This window comes from Nicotiana tomentosiformis, chromosome 11 (genome assembly GCF_000390325.3).
Source record: "Nicotiana tomentosiformis chromosome 11, ASM39032v3, whole genome shotgun sequence".
Classification (NCBI taxonomy): domain Eukaryota; kingdom Viridiplantae; phylum Streptophyta; class Magnoliopsida; order Solanales; family Solanaceae; genus Nicotiana; species Nicotiana tomentosiformis.
Genome location: NC_090822.1, coordinates 85,104,095 through 85,122,902, shown reverse-complemented (window position 1 = coordinate 85,122,902; position 18,808 = coordinate 85,104,095).

Here is an 18,808-nt window from a genome sequence, read left to right as displayed (position 1 = left end):
TGAACATATCTGGTGTAAAAGCGGTTGCTCTTATTGAGTTGTTGCTGGTTTTCTTTTATTTGGTATCACAGGACTTAGACTGTGTTCAGCTTACTCTACAACACTATTGCCTGACCGCTTCCTGTTAAATATTGTTGTTACTAGTGTATCATTGCAAGCATTATTTTGTATTCCTTATTCTGCTTAGCTTTATATTAATATTTTTTCTTTGTTAGTTCACCTTCACACTTGTTCAGGTTGTTTAGTCCGGTAGGTGTCTTGACTGTCCCTCATCACTACTCCACCGAGGTTAGTCTTGATACTTACTGGGTCCCGATGTGGTGTGCTCATACTACGCTTCTGCACATTTTTTGTGCAGATCTAGGTGCTACAGTTATTGTTGATTATTAACTATCTGGCCGAGTTATGGAGACTCAAGGTAAACCTGCCGTCGCGTTTGCAGGCCTCAGAGTCACATTATGATATTTTCATTGTACTGTTTAATTCTATCCGAACAATTGAATTTAGGGATTTTTCTAGCAAACTCACTAGAGCTTATGACTTGTACTACCGGTTTTGGAAATTGTAATTGTGTATAAGATATTTATCTCGTATTTATCATTCGATGGTTTAATTATTCTATTTATTTAGTAAGTGTTAGGCTTACCTAGTCTTAGAGACTAGGTGCCGCCATGACATCCTACGGAGGAAAATTGGGGTCGTGACACTGATGTTACGGCCGAGCTCGGATTTGGGCTGAACAGTAATTTTGCTCTCGATCGGACCCTTGGTTCGAAGACAAATGTATATGAAGAACAACAATAAAATAAGAACTAAAAAGCAGAAAAATAAATTTGTATTGCCTTGTTTTGCGTGTTACAATGTATCTTATCAAAGAAAAAGCTTCCCCTATATATAGTCGGAGAGTTTCACCCCTAGTACAAGTCTAAAAAACGTAAACATCCTCCTCTCTCGTTAATTACTGATCTGTAACCGCCATCGAGTGAGATCCACACCATATTATCCGTCTGGATATCACGACCCTCTATCTATTGCCTATAATCATTCACGCGCTTCCTGAAGTCTTAGAACTCATCTCGGGTCCAGGGTGCATTGTTTTATCAAGTCCAATGGTGAGCACTCCGTTCCGGCCTTAGTACAACAAGTTCCCAGCTACGATTTCGATCTCATGTATTCATACCCTTGCTTTATTTGACCCACCGAAAAATTGGGATGTGTGTTAGCCCCGATTTCATCCGTATACGGTTAGTCCCCTTGTTTCTCAGAGAGTAGGTTTCACAAAACGATGGAAACCGATAGATGAACCCCGGTTCCTTCCTTCGTACGTTAAAACCGAGACGACAAATAAGTCGAAACGTCCCATCAGTCACGTCGTTCTGATTTCGGACACGTGTCGATCATCACTGGTTGCCTTTGAATGTGAAGCATCACGTATTGATTACATTTTCCCCTATAAAAGCATCGACCTTTTATACTTCTTTCACTTTTCCGATCCTAGCTTTTACCTTCGAATTTTCTAGCGGCTCTCAACTTTTTCAAATCTTCATATCTTCATCTCTGATCTTCAAATTTTCATATTTGTTCTTAGATCTCTAACCCATATCTTCATCCCACCTTCAAACCTTCGTACTCTTTTCTTAAAACCTTCATACTTGCTTTCAAACCTTCATACTTTTCCTTCAAATCTTGATATCTTCCAAGATCACGATGGCCAAAACTTCCAAATCAGTTCTTCAGCAGGCTGCCCCTTCATCTTCCCACCCTTTGCTGCTGCTGAGGTGGCCTCAGATCCCCCCATGAAAAGATTTATACCCGGGGGTTGTTCAATCGAGGATGACTTCAAGGTCGAGAAAGCCTCTAGCCAACAAGACCGAGGTGAGGGAGCATCGAGATACATATGCCCTATCACCGAAGAAACCTTACCCGTAGTCCGAGCGGACTGTAAGTGGGAGGGTAAAGACATGGTTGTCCCTGGGCCCGATGACGATATAACCACTCACGTGAGGGGGTATCTGAGTGTTTACACTTACCCCTTTATGCTCACCGATGTGGATCCCACAGTTCTTGCTTTTTGCAAGAGATACGAGGTATGTCTCGGGAAAATCCACCCATCCTTCTGGATGATCGTGATCCTCTTGCGCTACTCCGTAAGTAACCCCGAGTCTCAGTAGTTAACCCTCTACCACCTACTCCATTTATACAGTCCCTGAATCTTCAGAGAGGGACTGATCAAGCTTGTCCGCCGAGCAAGCAAGGCTCCTTTCTTGAGCATTAATGAGGACCGAGACCGCCGAGCAAGCAAGGCTCCTTTTTTTCTCATTGCTTGTGTTTGTGGTCGTGCAACAATTGCCCGAGTTCTAGATGCAATCCCCCGATTTAAGGGGTGGATCGAAGGGATTTGTAAGCAGATGCCTTACTCCGAGCGTTCATGGCGCAAGCTCTCAAAGGGCAGATGGGAGGCCTATTCTCATGGTGAGGTTCCTTCCCGAAATTGTTATAATCACGCTTTTTAACTTACATAGTGTTAACTTCTCCATTTTTCTTGCAGGTCCGCCTAAGACCACCGAGATTAGGCCACTCGATGAGGACGAGGATCCTTCTTTGCCTGCTGAGCCCTCCATCTCAGTACACCCTGGTGTTGCCGCGAAGGAGGAGAAGAATAAAAAGAGAGTCCTTAGGTTCCTGTACCCCGAGGGAAAGAGGAAGAAAAGGGCAGCCACCCGGGCCTGAAATCCCAAGAAGAATACCAAGTCTAGGTCATCAGACCCTGACTATCTCTACCGGCTCAGGGATGAGGTCAAAGAAGACGATATCTTTGTCGCCCACGGATTGACACCCATCGGGGAGCAGGCGATGATCGATAAAGGGGGACATGAGGCCGATCCCCTTCAGGCTCGGGAATCTGAGGGGGAGATAGAGGTTGTGACCTCCCAAGAAGCTGCTCCCAATCCTAAGGAGGCGATAAGTGTCATTGACATCATAGAAACGCCCATGCTCGAGGAGACCCAAGCGGGCAAAGAAATATCAAGTGAGGGTGTGCGGGGTTCAGATGACCCTCTCAACTTCTTTTTCAATAGTACAAACATGTCTACATTGGAGGACATTTTCGGGCTGGGCGACCTGGAGATCGCAAAGAAGGACGTGCCATCGGGAGCTGGCGGGCTGAGTTCGAGCCCAAGACTAGCGAAGCAGTTTCCCACACCGAGCGTGGACCCTGGTCGCAAGAGAATAATCATTCTTATGGTCGCGGAGGATGCTCGGGTCCTATCTGCTCCAGTGGGCGTAGCCAGATACCTCCAATGCCTGGTGACTGAGGAGGACAAGGAAAAGATGAACGATGTGGGCACGTAAGTCTTTTCAACAAGGCGCAAGATGTGCTGAACCGGGTAAGACATCAACACTTTTACATCCCCTTGTGAATTCCACTTAAATTTTGATGTCTCTTTATGTTTTCTAGTTTTAGAGGTCTCAGTGCTTCACCATGAGAGCGTCCTCCAGTACTGCTTGGAAATCATCCAGCTCGAGTTCGAAGGAGCCCTCAAAGACCTCCTGGCCAAGCTGGACAAGGCTCAGAAGGAAACTTCGACCCTGAAGTGGGAACATGCTGACCTGGTTGAAAAGGTAAAGGTCTTTGAAGCTAAAAACGAGGAGCTAGTTGTGGTGACTAACAACACAACCTCGCAAGTCCAACAAATGATCAACCTGATCGACCAACTCTGAGCCGAGATGAATGAGGTCAAGGCCATGGCCGAATGGTGGAAATGCAGAATGGACCTACTAGATTCAGAGAAGGAAACCACGAAAGCAGAGTTGGCATCAGTTGAGAACCAACTCAGGGTGGCGAAGGACAAAGCTAAAAAATGGTCTCAGCTGAATGATGATCTCCGAGCGCAGCTGAACTCGACCGTCGAAGAGCGGGATGCCCTCAAAAGAGAATATGAGTCACTAAAGTCCAAATTGGACACAACCTCTGCTGATGCCTAAGAAATGATGGCCTAATATAAGGCCGATGTGGAGGCAGCTGAGACCCGCCTAAAGACAAAGGCTAAATATGTAAAGCGGCTGTCTCGAAGAGAGACCCTCGAAGAGATCCACGCCCGAGATTTCAACTTGTCGGCCAATATCGAGGAAGCCAAAAATCTCGAGGCCGAGGCAAATGAGCTCTACGAGCTTGAGGGTGCCGAAGGCTCTAAGGGTTCCGAGGGCTCCGAGGGATTCGAGGGCTCTGACGATTCTGGCGATGAGTCGGGCCCTGGTGAAGACCAGGTGTAGATGCCTTAGTACTTTTTCAGTTTTTGTTTTCCCTTATGTATATGTTTTTGTTTATTTTGAGGTCTTTTTTATTGAGCCTTTGTAAATATATTTCAGAGTATATATGAAATCCCTTTCTGGCAATATCGTGTCTTTACTTTTCCAACATATTTTTATAATTTCTATTCATGTAATGTTTTTAATGCCTTAACATAGAATCAAATGTAGTTATGGGGCATTCATTTTTCAGAGGTCCGAACGAAGCCGGACTTCAATTCAACTTTATTTGCTCGAGGCTTTGAAACTTTGTATGACCGGAAATGTTTAAGATGCTTAAGTAATTTTAGACAATGCTTTTTTCGAGGGTAACCTTTTAGCAGGTTTTGAGTTTTTATAAAGGCCTTACTTTCTAATTTTGAGCTTCAGACGTCTCCAAGCAATTTTTAGGGTGTCCATAGCCTTTTGTATTTAGACAACGCCTAATAGGTTTGGTGCCTCTAGGATTTGGTAGCCCATGTTGTCTGAGCTTTCTTCGGGCGATAGTCCCCATGTAGGGGTAGCCCTTGGGCTCGGTAGTCCCCGAGTAGGGGTAGCCCGTGGTCTCTTAGGATCCAAAATTGAAGAAGCAAGAAAATGCTAAATAGCAAGGCGAAACTTTCTTTCATTTCTTAGTGTGTAAAGTACATGATCGAAAGCGCATAAAAACTTGTATCATGGCCAGAGTAGACTATGTGAGCATGGTTCATACGACCGTTTGGCCCTTACAATGAATCCTAACCTCCAAGCCTTAGCTTCTAGCATACAAGATTTTTATTTTTTCCTTGCTAAAAACCTTAATCCGAGGATAATGGCCCCCAGTATTCGAGGTCAAGCTTGAGAGGGATCGTATACTGTTGATATGAAATGAACAATCATTGACTCCAGTTTGAGACCGGTCTTCGAATCTAAGTTAGTACGTTTTACGGTTGTCTTATTAAAAACCTTGCCTAAAATCCATTTTGGGACAAAATCGGTTCAAGGAAAAAAGAGTGCAAGGTGTGCTTTCAGTCCTAATAGCCACATCCATCCTTGGCCGTTTGCCTACAAATATTAGTCTGATTCATAGCATGATTAAAGAGTAATTGAGTTCGTACCTTAGTAGTAGTACCGCTTTAAGTGTGTCACGTTCCAGTTGTTTGGTAGTTTCACACCGTTTCCTTCTACGAGTTTGTACGAGCCTTTGTCGGTAATTTCAACAACCCGATATGGTCCTTCCTAATTCAATCCCAGCTTCCCCTCGTTCGGGTTCCGGGTGTGTAATGTTACTATCCTCAATGCCAAATCCCCGATCTTAAAGTGTCGCATGTTGGCTATTCGATTGTAGTATCTTTCTATTTGCTATTTTTGGGCGGCTAACCGGAATAGGGCAGCCTCCCGCCTCTCATTCAATAGTTCCAAGCTCACGATCATGGCCTCGCCGTTTGACTCTTCTGTCATATATTGGAACCTAAGGCTCAGTTCTCCCACTTTGACTGGTATTAAGGCTTCAACCCCGTATTACCAACGAAAATGGGGTGGCCCCGGTACTAGACTTTGAGGTCGTACGATATGTCCATAGGACTTCAGGAAGGATTTCTTTCCATTTCCCTTTGGCATCAGTCAACCTCTTTTTTAGGTTTTGAAGTATAGTCTTATTTATTGATTCTGCCTGTCTGTTCCCACTAAGGTGGTAAGGTGTTGATAGAATCTTCTTAATCTTGTGATCTACGAAGAATTTATTTACCTTGATGCCGATGAATTATTTTCCATTATCGCAAACGACCTCAGCCGGTATCCCGAATTGACATATTATGTGGTCCTAGATAAAGTCAATGACTTCTTTCTTCCGGACTTTTTTGAATGCTTGAACTTCGACCCATTTGAAAAAATAATCGGTCATGAATAGTATGAATTGACCCTTACCGGGTGCCCACGGTAGGGGACCGACGATGTTCGTTCCCCACTTCATAAATGGCCACGGGGACAAGACCGAGTGGAGTATCTCTCCCGGTTGATGAATCATCAGTGCTTGTCTCTGGTAGTCATCGCATCTTCGTACGAAGTCCTTTGCATCTTTCTCCATTTTGGTCTAGTAATAGCCGATTTGATTAATTTTCAGACCAAATATTCTGCCATCAAATGGTTTCTGCAAGTGCCTTCGTGAACTTCTCTTAAGGCGTATTCGGTATCTCATAGCCCAAGTATCTGACTAGCGGGCCGCCAAACATTCTCCCAAACAATTCCCTTCAACCAAGCTAAATATGGCAGCCTTGGTACGCAGGGCTCTCGATTCTTTGAGATCCGAGGGTAATTTCCTCGTCTTCAAGTAATCTGTGTACTTGTTCCTCCAATCCCAAGTTAAACTCGTTGAGTTTACTTCGGCGTGGCCTACTTCTATCACTGAATTCATGAGTTGTACTACTGTTACCGAACCGAATTGATCGACATCGACCGATGACCCCAAGTTAGCCAGAGCATCGGCCTCGCTGTACTGATCTCAGGGCACGTGCTGTAGAGTCCATTCCTTGAATTGATGCAATGTTACCTATAATGTTTCTAAGTACCTTCGCATCCGTTACTCTTTCACTTCGAACGTCCCATTGACTTGATTTACCACGAGGAGGGAGTCGCACTTAGCTTCGATCACCTTGGCCCTAAGGCTTCTAACCAATTCGATACCTATAATTATAGCCTCATACTCAACCTCATTGTTAGTCATTTCACAGTTCTAATAGACTGCCTAACTATATTTCCCATAGGTGGTTTTAACACGATACCGAGCCCATACCCCCTTATGTTCGAGGCACCATCCATAAAAGGGTCCAAATTCCCGAGGTAGTCCCCGAGGTTATAATAATTCCCTTTCGACTTCGGGTTTTAAGTCCGGTGTAAAATCGGCCATGAAGTCTGCCAAAATTTGAGATTTATAGAGGTTTGGGGTCGATACTCGATATCGTACCCGCTAATTTCGATGGCCTATTTGACCAACCAACCTTAGAGCTCGAGTTTGTGCATGATGTTCCTCAGTGGGTAAGAGGTTAAGACACATATGTGGTAGCATTGAAAGTACGATTTTAACTTTCTGGAGGCGCTTAGCAAAGTGAGTGCCAATTTTTCCAGGTGTGGTTACATTGTTTCGGCCTCGCCTAGAGTTCTACTGACATAGTAAATAGGAAATTGTGTACCTTCCTCTTCCCTGACTAAGACACCACTTACCGCCACCTCGTAAACCACTAAGTAAAGGTACAACTGTTCATCCGCCTTCGACATGTGGAGCAGGGGTGGACTCGATAGGTACTGTTTGAGTTCTTCCAAAGCTTGTTAGCATTCCGAGGTCCAGGAAAAGTTATTCTTCTTCTTCAACAGTGAGAAGAACCGATGGCTTATGACCGATGACCTCAATATGAACCATCCCAGGGTTGCTATATGCCTGGTCAGCCTTTGAACGGACTTGACATTGTCCACCATGGTGATGTCTTCTATGGCTTTGATTTTGTCGGGATTGATCTCGATCCCTCGATTGGAGACCATGAGCTCGATGAATTTTCCTGATCCGACCCTGAATGCGCACTTCTCTAGGTTCAGCTTCATATTGTATTTCTTCAATATGCCGAAGGTTTCCTGCAAATGTTTCAAATAGTCCTCTACTCGGAGGGACTTGACTAACATGTCGTCAATATAAACTTCCATTGATTTTCCTATCTGTTCTTCGAACAACCGATTTACTAGGCGTTGATAGGTGGAACCGATGTTTTTTAATCCGAATGGCATTATGCTATAACAATAGGTACCGAATTTAGTGATAAAAGAAGTGTTTTGTTGATCGCCCAAGTCCATTCGAATTTTGTTGTACCCGGAATAGGCATCGAGAAAGCTGAGTATCTCGTGCCCGGTCGTCGTGTCGATTATCCGATCGATGTTAGTCAAAGGAAAATAATCCTTAGGGCATGCCTTATTCAAATCTTTGTTATCTACACATATTCTTAGCTTATTTCCTTTTTTAGGCACTACCACTAAGTTAACCAGTCCAGGTATTTAACTTCTCGAATGGACCCTATTTTAAGGACTTTAGATACCTCGTCCTTGTTGAATGCATGCTTGACCTCGGACTGCGGTCTCCTCTTCTGCTTAATCGGGTGGAACTTAGGGTCCAAACTCAGCTTATGAATGGTCACTTCCAGGCGGATCCTTATCATGTCAAGGTGGGACCAAGCGAAACAGTCTATGTTAGCTTTAAGAAATTCAATGAGTTTTTTTTCCTAAGCTCAAGAGTTAACCTCGTGCCCAGGTATACCTTTCAATATGGTAGGTGTTCGATCAATATGACTTGCTCCAACTCCTCGACCATTGATTTTGTGGTGTCAGTATCATCAGGAGCTATGAACGACCTCGGAACTCCGTAATAATCCTCCTCGTCTACTCCTTGATCCTCTGGTTTGGTCGGGGCTGCTCCGGGTTCCTTGATGTTAAAACCGCGGGGGGATTACCTCGTTGACTGAAAACATTTCCTTTGCGGTTGGATTCTCTCCGTAGACCGTCTTGACTCCTCCCGACGTAGGGAATTACTGTGCCTGGTGTAAGGTTGAAGATACCGCCTTCATGTTATGAACCTATGGCCTTCCGAATTAGGTATTGTTCCTCATTTCCCCTTCGATCATGCAGAGCTTTTTCTCTTGGATCATCCCGATGGTATTTACTGGTAAGGTTATCTCCCCTTTAGTAGTTTCGTATGCCATGTTAAATTCGTTCAACACCCAGACCGTCGGCACTTTTGGTCTTGTAACCATAATTGCTCTACGACCCTCGATCTGATGATGTTGCCCGAGCTACCTGGATCAATCAATACACGTTTAACTTGAGATTTATTGATAAGTAGAGATATTACTAGTGCATCATTGTGTGGTTACATGATGCCCTCAGCATATTCATCATTGAACGAGATGGTTTCCTCCGTGACATAATCTCGAGTACGTTCTTCCCCTGTGATAGATACTTTAGTGCGCTTTATCCTCGGTCCTTGAGGGATATCGACCCCTCCAATGTTCATATTGATGACATGCTGAGGCTCCTTAAGTTGGTCCTATTTGTTGGCGTCCCTTTTCCTGAAGTGAGTTTTGGCTCGATCGCTCAGAAATTCTCGGAGGTGCCCGTTATTGAATAACTGTGCAATTTCTTCTCTCAACTGTCGGTAATCCTCACTCCTGTGGCCATGAGTGCCATGATACTTGCACATTAAGTTAGGATCTCTTTGGGTAGGATCAGACTGGAATGGTCGGGGCCACTTGATTTCCTTGATGCGCCCGATGGCTGATATAATGCTGGACGCATCCATGGTGAAGTTGAATTCTGACAATATTGATGTTTCTCTACCCCCGAGCTGCCTGTCGAAACTATTTTTGCTCATCATACCTTAGATACTAGGCCTTCGATTGCTTCTCTTTTCATTCCTTGTGGGCTGATGCCCAGACCCATTTCCCCTTCGATCCGCGCTATATGGTTGGTATCGATCTCGGACCGGTCTTAGCTTATGATTGACGGCTCTCTTAGACCTATCATCGGCTATGATGGGATAAACGGACCCAAAAGGGGCTCCGAGTTGGTCATCCTTGACTCTGATTTTTTACTGGTACCTGTTGTGGATGTCGGCCCAAGTTACCGCCGGGTACTCTACAAAATTATGTTTTGGCTTCTGCGAAGCCAACGATCTTGATAAGTGGGGATTTTGACTACTTATTAGCACCTTTTTGCTTTTGTTTTAGTCCGAAAGTATTGATTTATGTTCCCAAACTAGTAAAAGTGGGCAAATTGCAGGTTGTTAGAAGTTTGGTCTCCCATGATATGTTCCGATAAAAAAGGAGTGTTCCGAATAACAAGGAAAGAAAGGGCGCAAAACTAAAGAGGTGCGGTCCGTAGAAGGATTTCTGTGGCTGTAGAAGAAAGTGTGGACCGCAGAATTCCATCTGCGGCCGCAAATCAAGTGAAAGAGCCCAATAGGAATTTGGCCAATGTGCTAACCGCACATGAATTGTGCGGTACGCACTTCAGCAGGGTTCGGTACTTGGTCTTTTGCACACTCTATGAACTTTGGAGGTATTGTTCCAACGACCGTTTCCACACACTATTAAGTGTGGAGTGGACGTGAACCTTTCATGAATCCTAAGATTGAGTGCTAATTTCTTAAGTGAGCTTGGTAAATGGAAAGTAGAGGAGGAAGAGTTTGGAGTCCACCTTGGCCTACATGATAGAACAAGAGTCCTTGATGAGAAAAGTCAATTCTTGAAGCTCAAATATCATATTGGAACTATATGTTCATGAATATTTGACTTGTCACCTTGTTGATAATGCATGAGTAGTGTGGGTAATTATTTGTCCCAATTGATGTGTGAATGGCTCACCTTTGACTCACTGAAAGGACCCTTAACTCTAAGAGGTGGGAACTAATTTATTTGCTTGAGGACAAGCAATAACTTAAGTTTGGGGGAGTTGATAAGTGGGGATTTGACTACTTATTAACATCTTTTTGCTTTTGTTTTAGTCTGAAAGTATTGATTTGTGTTCCCAAAACTAATGAAAGTGCAAATTACATGAATTTTGGAAGTTTCGTCTCCTATGATAAATTCCGACTCAAAAAGGAGTGTTTCGAATCATAAGGCAAGAAAGGGCGCAGAACTAAAGAAGTGCGGTCCGTAGAAGAAAGTGCGGACCGTAGAATTCCATCTGTGGTCGCAGATCAAGTGAAAGAGCCCAGCTGAAATTTGGCCAATGTGCGGACCGCACACGAATTGTACGGTCACAGAACAGGGTCTGCAGTGACAAATGATTGAAAGTTTAGAGAGTGTGCAAAAGACCAAGTCCTGAAGTCTTGCTGAAGTGCGGACCGCACAAGAATTGTGCCGCCGCAAAAGATGCTTCGCAGCCGTAATCCAGAATTGTGTGGCTGCGGAATCCAATATCTTGCAACTGAAGAACTTTGCAGAACACACATGGAATTGTGCAGCCGCAAAACTTCCCGAGGGGCATTTTTGTCAGCAAATTTTGGGCCACTATAAATAGACGAGTTTCACATTTTTAGGTTAAATTTCAAAGTTTGAGCTGTTGTAGCCGTTACATTTTAACATTTTAGGAAGTTTGTGACTATTTTAGTGTTTAAACATTATATTTTATCATTTTAATCTTAGATTATGGGCTTAATTAACATTTCTTCTTTATTTTCTTCAACTCTCTCTATGAGTAGCTAGATTCTTACTAGGGTTGTAACCCAACCCTAGTGTGTAAACCTTATGGGTATTTAATGTAATGCTTGTTTATGATTGGGTGTTGATTATTTACCTTAGTTTATGCTTCAAGTTTAGAATTAATGGTTGCAAACATTGATTAATGCCTTTTTGACTTAGTCTCTACTTGAGAAAGAGGGACCTAGTCTAGGATAACTTGGCTAACAAGGAATTGAGCTAATTGAAGATTTCATTAGCCTGATTAAAGGGTTCAAATTAGAGATAGTGAGAACCCGACTTGATCTCATATAAACTATTTTGTTTGATATCCATTTGGACTTGAGAAAGACAAATTGGACAAAATCACTCTTTGATTGAGAGGTATTGAGTGGGTAACATAGAGTTGACAGCTATAATAAACCCCAATAAACAAAATAAGTATTAATGTATTTAACCAAATAGGCGAATACCTAGGTTATGGTCACATCCCTAGGCTTTTTAATTACTTGGAAAAATACCAAAAACAATCATTCGCTTCTAGTTTCTTTTCTTAACTTATAATTGATAGAGTAATATTAGAATTAGAACTCAAAACCTTTTGTGGAAGTGCAATCTAGCTATTCCTTTCACTCTCGCCAACTATATACTCCTAACACCCCTAGTAACTCCATATGGAAATCGACCCCGACTCTTGTTGGATATTATTCTTCCAACGACCATTTTCACTCACTATTGAGTGAGAAATGTTGGAAATTTGGTCTCCCATGATAAATTTCGACTAAAAAAGGAGTGTTCTAAATTACAAGGCAAGAATGGGTGCAAAACTAAAGAAGTGCGGTCCGCAAAATAATTTATGCGGCCACAGAAAAAAGTGCGGACCGCAAAATTCCATCTGCAGCCGTAGATAAAGTGAAAGATCGCAACAGGAATTTGGCCAATGTGCGGACCGCACATGAATTGGGTGGCCACAGAATAGGGTCTGCACTGACAAATGATTCGAAGTTCAGAAAGTGTGCAAAAGACCAAGTCCTGAAGCCTTGATGAAGTGCAAACCACACAAAAATTGTGCAGCCGCAGAAGATGCTTCGCAGCCGCAATCCAGAATTGTGCGGCTGCCGAATCCAAGATCCTGCAACTGAAGAAATCTGCGAATCGCACATGGATAAATATACATAATAGAAGAGAGAGAAGCTAGATAAATACAAATATGAAGAGAAAGAGTATCATGAAATTATTATAGACCAAATGTATCAAAGTGTACCAAATAAGAGTAAAAGAGGAGAGGGTGAAAAAAACTCAGTATGGATCCTTGGACGTCTCAGTGTCCCCAGCAATGTCATCTCTCTCAGGATCAGCCAACTGAATCTCATAATCATCAAATCTAGGTGTGGCTGGGTTGGTGAATATCTCACGCATTGCCTTAGTAGTGTCGGCAACAAGGTCTGGTTCATCAGACTGGCCAACTGGTGCTACCGGTGCTGATGGTGCTGAAGGATCTGGGGCGGACTAGTACGAGTCAAGAAGCATGTCAAAAAGAAGGTCGCCAGATATAACAAGTCTACTCACCTCCCTCCGGAGCTTGTCCACTGATTTCTTGCTCACCTGAGGCTTCTTCATCTTGTTTACTTCCTTTCCCAGCTCCTCAATCACTGACCCATTTTGTACCAAGGTATCCACAATCGTCTTCTGGTTCTCCAAAATCATCTTCAGTGTCTCATCAATGTCAGAAGGAGCCTGTGGTGCCTGAGAATTGGAATGCACTGCAACAGTACTAGATAGGTCAGACAGCTTAGAAGTAGTTGTCTGCATCCAGTTGTTGAGACTCACCAATGTTTGAGAGACTCGCAGAGCAGATAGGGGAACTGTGGGCATGGGAACTGGATTTAGGGATACTCTAGGGGTTGTGGTAGGAGTTGACGATGATGGTGAAGGCATAGCAGTGGCACTGGTAGAGGGCTCAACAGAGGTGGATAGAAGATTAGCTGCCTCAGTATCCAATGATGGCATAGGGGGTGATGAAAGGTGGATAGAAGATTAGCTGCCTCAGTATCCGAGGTGGATAGAGGATCCTGTTATACATGACATACCCGATGATGGCATAGGGGGTGATGCTACAACTTCAGGCCTTGAAAGATCAAAGATTAAAAAGGTTTGGGAGGATAGATTTGTCAGCCTGGCTGTCTTCAGCAATTTTCGTATGTGGTGGTCAGTGAGATCACTAACTCTTGAGCGATAATTTCTATTGCAGGACATGGAGAAATATAACCCAGCTATACTGAGATAGTTCAGGGAATTAAAGGGGTGTATGTGGTTCACCAAGAGGGTATAGGATGCCAAAGAATACCTCATCCATGAATTTTATGCCAATATTGCTCATATTAAGAAAGGGATGAAGGTGACCAAAGTTCACAGGCTCAAGGTGAGGTTTGATCAGCATACGCTAAATGCGTATTTGGGCTTTGAGGATGTTGAGTCAAAAAAATATCTAGAGAAATGCGCACTGACGGATGAAGTCCGACCATAGTTGGCTAAGATTCTTGCACCACCAGGGCCACCACCACCTTGGATCGCTGCTGGGGTTCCCATTCACCGGAACACTTTGAGTTTTGAGGCGAAAGGATGGCAAACCATTGTCTGCAGCAGACTGGATTCGAGCCAGAATGAGACTCACCTTCCTATCCCTAGGGTAGTGCTTATGGCTTCCATCATGGCCGGTTACCAAATTAATGTGGGTGCTGTGATATCGGCCAACATTTTAGTGATTGCATGGCAGGACAGCTCTTCCTACCCTTATCCCAACACTATCACAAAATACCTTACTGATGCAAAGGTAGAGCTGAGAGATTTTGACAACAAGGTGAAGTCGAAGAAGCCATTCGACTGGTATTCTCTGATGGATGCGAGCGACCCAAAGAAGAAAGCCCAGCCTTCTACCACCACAGGCTAGTCTGATGAGCCAGTGGTGGTAGCTTATGAGGCAGCTGATATTCCATCCACCTTTGCCTAGCCCTCTACCAGTGCCACTGCTATGCCTCCACCATCATCTTCAGCTCCTACCACAACCCCTAGAGTTGCCCTAAAGCCAGTTCCCATGCTTATAGTTCCCATATCTGCTCTGCGAGTCTCTTAGACATTGGTGAGTCTCAACAACTGGATGCAGAAAACTACTTCTAAGCTGTTTGACCTATCTAGTACTGTTGCAGCGCATTCCAATTCTCAGGCACCACAAGCTCCTTTTGACATTGATGAGACACTGAAGAAGATTTTGGAAAATCAGAAGACGATTATGGATACCTTGGTACAGAACGGGTCAGTGATTAAGGAGTTGGGAAAGGAAGTAAAGAAGATGAGGAAGTCCCAGGTGAGCAAGAAATCAGTGGACAAGCTCCGGAGGGAGGTGACTAGACTTGCTACAACTGGGGACCTTCTTTTTGACATGCTGCTTGACCCGCACCAGTCCGCCCCAGATCCTTCAGCACCATCTGCACCAGTAGCACTAGCTTGCCAGTCTGACGAGCCAGACCTTGCTGCCGACACTGCTTAGGCAGTGCGTGAGATGTTCGCCAACCCAGCCACATCTAGATTTGATGATGAAGAGATTTAGTTGGCTGATACTGAGGGAGATGACATTGCTGGGGACATTGAGATGTCCAAGTATCAATGGGGAGTTTTCTTCACCCTCTTCTCTTCTACTCTTATTGTGCTAAGCATTGGGGACAATGCTTACTCTTATTCACATTGGTACACTTTGATACATTTGGTCTGTAATAATTTGACGATACTCTTTCTCTTCTTATTTGTATTTATCTAGCTTCTCCCTCTCTTATCTTATGTATATTTATCTCTCTTTAGTAATTTTTGCTTATTAGCTTCTTTATTTGTTTCTATATTAGCTCTTGTTTTGTTAAGTAGCTTCTTTTTATGATTTAGTAGATAATAAGCCTTTGGTTTTCTTAACGCCACGGTTCTTTAAAATGGTAGTTGTTGTATGAACCGGGTGACTCGTCCCAACGATGGATGGCGTGATAACCTACTTAAGGGAATGAGTCCATTTTTTATGTTTAGGTAATAATGGTAGTAGTAATAAATAAAAAGACCTAATCAAGTCATGCTCGAAGAGTCAACCATGGTTCAGTTGGTACCAATACACTTAACTACGTACTTATGGTTAGAGACAAGGTTTTTGAAAGAAACATCTCTAGTTAGTGACTTTGTGATTCTTGAGTTGACTTTGGCAATCATCGAGCGGTTTAATTAGACCATAGTGATCTTTAAACTTGAATGTGGTCGTTGTAAGCCCTCGACTCGATCTTCTTTTACAATCTAGTTGCGTGAGGGGTGAGATAAATTATTGCTAGTCCAAGTATCCGTGTGAAGGGTTTAGAACTTCCCCCCGAATGTGTTTCAAGGCGAAATCCTAAGTTTTGCTTGGTTTGAGAAGTGATTGTAGGATTTTCTTTGCTCGTTTGAGCTTTCTATTGCCAACCAATGTCGTTATCCCTAGTCAACCCCTTTTAGCCTCTAGCATTTCTCATTTGATAACTATGTTATAAGCCTTTACCCGTTTTGTCGTGACCCTCTCTTGGCACATGGACTTTCCTTAACACTCTTGTGAAACAAGTGGCTTAAAACATAAGTTTGGGGGAGAGATGAGGAATATGAAAAAGGTATCAAGGCACAAAAATAGAAAAAAAGTGATCTCTATGAAAAGAGAAGGCAAGAAAAGAAAAGAACAAAAAGAAAAATGCAAAATGTGAATAAGTGGAAGGGTTGATGGTTTCAAAAAGAGGTAATGATCCCTAGCATGAGCAATCAAAAAAAGGATAAAAAGAATGAAATGAACAAGAAAGAGTGATGTTAAGTCTCTCTAATCCCCAATGAAAAGAATATGCCTCTAAGAATTGGCAATTGCGACCCGAGAAATGAAAGTGTGGAGTGCTTAAGGAAAGGTATAACCACTTACCCATATGGTATCCTACCCTAATCCAAAAGCCTTCATTACAACCCGAAAGAAGTCCTACTTGATTTTAAACCGAGTGAGCTTACATTAGTGGTGATCTACATGAGAGGCAAGCCTATGGTTCTTGAAGCCGTACTTGTGACATTCTTAATTGAGCTTGGCAAATGGATAGTAGAGGAGGAAGAGTTTGGAGTCCACAGTGACCTACATGATAGAACAAGAGTCCTTGATGAGTAAAGTCAATTCTTGAAGCTCAAATGTCACATTGGAACTATATGTGCATGAATATTTGACTTGTCACCTTCTTGATAATGCATGAGTAGTGTGGGTAATTGTGGTCCCAACTGATGTGTGAATGGCTCACCTTAGACTCGCTGAAATGACCCTTAACTTTAGGAGGTGAGAACTAATTTATTTGCTTGAGGACAAGCAAAGACTTAAGTTTGGGGGAGTTGATAAGTGGGGATTTTGATTACTTATTAGCACCTTTTTGCTTTTGTTTTAGTCCGAAAGTATTGATTTATGTTCTCGAAACTAATGAAAGTATGCAAATTACAGAAATGTTGGAAGTTTGGTCTCCCATGATGAATTCCGGCTAAAAAAGGAGTGTTTCGAATCACTAGGCAAAAAAGGGCGCAGAACTAAAGAAGTGCGGTTCGCAGAAGGATTTCTGCGGCCGCAGAAGAAAGTGCGGATCACAGAATTCCATTTGCAGCCGTAGATCAAGTAAAAGAGCCCAACAAGAATTTGGCCAATATGCGGACCGCACATTAATTGTGTGGCCGCAGAATAGGGTTTGCACTGACAAATGATTCAAAGTTCAGAGAGTGTGCAAAAGACCAAGTCCTGAAGCCTTACTGAAGTGCGGACCGCACAAGAATTGTGCGGCCGCAGAAGATGTTTCGCAGCCGCAATCCAGAATTAGGCTGCAGCGGAATTTAAGATCATGTAACTGAAGAAATCTGCGGACCGCACATGGAATTGTGCGGCCGCAGAACCACCCGAGGGGCATTTTTGTCAGCGAATTTTGGACCATTATAAATAGACGAGTTTCACAGTTTTAGGTCAAGTTTCAAAGTTTGAGCTGCTGTAGCCATTACATTTTGCCATTTTAGGATGTTTGTGACTATTTTAGTGTTTAAACGTTATATTTTATCATTTTAATCTTAGATTATGAGTTTAATTAGCATTTCTTCTTTATTTTCTTCAATTTTCACTATGAGTAGCTAGACTCTTACTAGGTTTGTGACCCAACCCTAGTGTGTAAACCTTATGAATATTTAATTTAATGCTTGTTTATGATTGGGTGTTGATTATTTAGCTTAGTTTATGCTTCAATTTTAGAATTAATGGTTGCAAACATTGATTCATGCCTTTTTGACTTAGTCTCTACTTGAGAAAGAGGGACCTAGTCTAGGATAACTTGGCTAACAAAGAATTGGGTTAATTGAAGATTTGATTAGCCTTATTAAATGGTTCAAACTAGAGATAATGAGAACCCAATTTGAGCTCATATCAACTATTTTGTTTGATATCCATTTGGACTTGATAATGCCAAATTGGGCAAAATTACTCTTTGACCGAGAGCTATTAAGTGGGTAACGTAGAGTTGAGAGCTATAATACACCCCAATAAACAAAACAAGTGTTAACGTATTTAACCCATTAGGCGAACACGTAGGTTATGGTCACATCCCTAGGATTTTTAGTTACTTGGAAAAACACCAAAAACAATCATTCGCTTTTAGTTTCTTTTCTTAGCTTATAATTGCTAGAGTAAAATTATAATTAGATCTCAAAACCTTTTGTGGAAGTGCAATCTAGATATTCCTTTCTCTCTCGCCAAGTGTATACTCCTAACACCCCTAGTAACTCCCTGTGGAAATCGATCCCGACTCTTGTTGAGTACTATTCTTCCAACCACCGTTTCCACTCACTATTGCGTGCAAATTGGACGTGGATCAATTTTTGGCACCATTGCCAGGGAGTTCAAACGGTGTTAGCTATATATTTGGGTTTATTTTTGGAATATCTTCTTTTCCTTCCGTGTTACTAACTTGTGTGAGAAATCTTAGGTACAGCCATGGCGAACAATGAGCTCAAAAATTTGCCTTTGGGGGATTTGGATACGGAGGACGAGCAAGTAGAAGAGGTACCTCATAAGCCACAAGCCAATCGGAGAGGCCGAGTACCTCATGACAATGTGCTCGTTCCACCCCCACCTCCATCACGAGCGGCACCACACCTAATATTGCCCAACAAAGGTTATGCTAGTGCAATAGTCCCTCCCCGAGGATGCATTGAGGCTAAGGATTTTTCCTTCTCTCTACGGGGGAAAGTTTTAGATTGGTTGGAATGATTGTCTA